At 38.3% G+C, this 2,824-nt stretch overlaps 1 protein-coding gene across 4 annotated transcripts in view; it reads left to right on the plus strand.

The window, feature by feature from the left end:
* The window catches only part of LOC108575729 (basement membrane-specific heparan sulfate proteoglycan core protein), a 123,371-nt gene that overhangs the window by 1,069 nt on the left and 119,478 nt on the right, over positions 1 to 2,824 (plus strand). The gene's annotated exons all lie outside the window — the stretch shown is intronic.

The following is a 2,824-nucleotide window of genomic DNA, read 5'->3' on the forward strand; positions in this document are numbered from 1 at the left end:
ATTGCCGGGCAAACATTCCTCTTCTAGATATTTTTAATACGTAACGCGAGCGAATCAATGAGTCAAGTCTAGTCCGAGCACGGCTTTTGGAAATTATTACGATGGTCTGTCTTTCTATCACGAACAGGCCCCTGGTTCATGTCTCTTCACGTACATACGTGATTCGAAACCTGAAGCAACGAAGATTGGATTCAAAATTCAATTTTTCTTCATTTTTATAATGTAAACGGACTTTGTGCGACTTTCCTTGCATCAGCTTGCGATTGCCGTAGTATTTAAGTGGCAAGTCTTGAAGGTTAATGTTGATAATAATTTCGAAAACTGATTATTGGAATAAATTCCAGCAATGCGAAAACTTGTTTGAAAAATTCTGAGAAATGTCTAAGATTGATTAAAAGGATTTCTAGAAGAATTAGTAAAGAACCCTACGTTGAGGCAATTAATGATATGTATAAAATTGAAATAATGGTTATATCTGATAATGCGATAAGATGCTTTTTGGCCATGGTTTTTCTCTCTTTTTTTTTTTTTAACAGAATGGAAAAGTAAACAGTGTAGATAAGAGAGAGACGTGATCAACAAGTAGACATCGATCCACCGTCTCTGGCCTGTGTCCCCTCGATTATTATTCGTAAAGGTTTGCTCGACGCGAGTAATTCACATGGCTCGATCGTATTCCAGGCACATCGTGAAGTTTGGAGGAGTCAGGCAGAGCTCGCGTCAGCTTTGCAAACTGCCAATCCGTCGAAATGTCATTTGATGTCGAAGAATTTTTGTCGACGAAACTCTCTCTCTCTCTCTCTCTCTCTCTCTCTCTCTCTCTCTCTCTCTCTCGCTTTCTCATATTTCTCATAATTCCTTCCATAAATTATCCTGATTCGACACGATTATTCGACGTAAGAAGCAACATTAGCGTCTCTCGTTCAGAGACTGAGCGCAGAGTTTTGTGCGGGATTTCAGAAAAAATATGATTCTTCTATTCGCACTTTGTAAGGTTTATTCGGAAATAGTTGAAACGCTAATCAATTTCTCCAGCGAGAACCCATCCAGTTATTCTTGCTCAGAGATCACTCGAAATAGCGTAGTCTAAGATTCTACTTAGTGAAAATCTGACACTAAGTTCAACTGCTTCTTCGTTGTGCTTCACGTAGTTGGAATAGGGTATGGTGGTTGCGAATGTTTGTCTTTGATCGACAGCGCGCGTATAACGGCTGTCCTATTGAATTATCACGTGATAACTCGAGGATGATTAGGTTATCTGTTCATGATATTCCGCATCGCTGACGTATCAACGAAACTTGGTCTTCGTGCTCGCTACACACGCGTGCACTTTCCATGAGAATATCTTCTTTCAACTTGAACAGGGAGGAATTTTTGCAAATTTCAAAGTTGGATGTTCAAGGTTTGCCCTTGTCGTCAAGACTTCGCGGGATAAATTATGACTTATTTTATGCAATTCCAGAAATTGCACGAGTCAAGTATGATAAAAACTTTGATAAGAAAAAGTGACTAGTTTCTTCTCTGATTTACCCCTTATCACCCGATTAACTGTTAGTCATCGGTGTTCCCAACTATCTGTATTGCTTGTTTCGTTGTACAATGAGACGACTGGGGTTTTTAGTGAAAGATTGGTCACAGTGAGATAGCTAATTGTGTCGCAGAATTGTGTCACAATTGTTCATCGAACAGAAGACAATCAGAAATACTTTTTAATTTCATGAAATTTTCCAATTTCAGAATGACGTTAACACACGAGGTGTTTTTAGTGCTATCCGCTGTTTTCTATCCCCATCTATCGAACAGCGAGCTTTTAAAATTAACCAACATCGTATAGGAAGCAAATGTTACTCGATCAATCTTTCAATTTTCCAAAAAGCACCAAACCAGTACGGTTCTCCTAAAGTAAATTCTGAGACCTCCGTCATATCCACTTGTCTGTGTTACAGCTTTAAGTAACTATATTTTCTCGTAAACACGGATGTGTCAATCTTCATGAAAGATCGACCAGAGGATACTTCTTTCTCCCTCAAAAATGAATTCGTATCTTTTCAAATAATATTCCTTCTTTCCTTATAGACCTGTGTTCCACGCTATGGTGTAATAAGTCGACTGTGAACTCGGCGGATATTGAATTAAAATTGTCTATTCCGGGGACACGGTTCATCGACGATTCGATTATCTCAAAAACACGCTTCCTCTTCTTTAAAGAACTTGAACCTTTTTTATATTGCTCGTCATTTCTTCTGTGCTACATAATATATTCATCACTTTCGTAGAATAAACTTCATATAACGGGATTTGTATCGTATTATGTAATATTTGGAGAAAGTTAGAGGCCTAAGGAGGATCTCAGAATGACGTGTCAGTCGTTGTATATACAATACATCGAATCGAAGATTCAAGCTTTCCTAAAACACGAAATTTCTTTAATGCAACTTAACGTTCTGGTTTCACATCGGTTGTATACTTTTCCATCTTGCAACATTCACTTCTTCTAATAACGAAAATAAGGAACAAGAATTAATATTCGAAAAAGAACTATCAAGTTTTTCTTCTTCTCTTTTTCATCGAACATCTACGGTCTATCCAGAGAAATCTACTGGAAATCTTCGATTCTTGAGATCTAGACCTGACAAGAGGTCAGATAGCCTAATTAAACGAATTGTTTTCTCTGTGATTCGCGAAGAAGCCTCACAATTGTACGAAAGCAGACGCAAAATCAGCCAACATTTCATCGGAGCTGGGTAACTTTTCAAATTACGCGTTCCATCGAGTCTCCTTGGTTCGTGGAAGCCTGAAAAATCTTGTAGAAAAGCTTCCCCCC

This window comes from Habropoda laboriosa, unplaced genomic scaffold (assembly GCF_001263275.1).
Source record: "Habropoda laboriosa isolate 0110345459 unplaced genomic scaffold, ASM126327v1 scaffold295, whole genome shotgun sequence".
In the NCBI taxonomy this organism is placed as follows: domain Eukaryota; kingdom Metazoa; phylum Arthropoda; class Insecta; order Hymenoptera; family Apidae; genus Habropoda; species Habropoda laboriosa.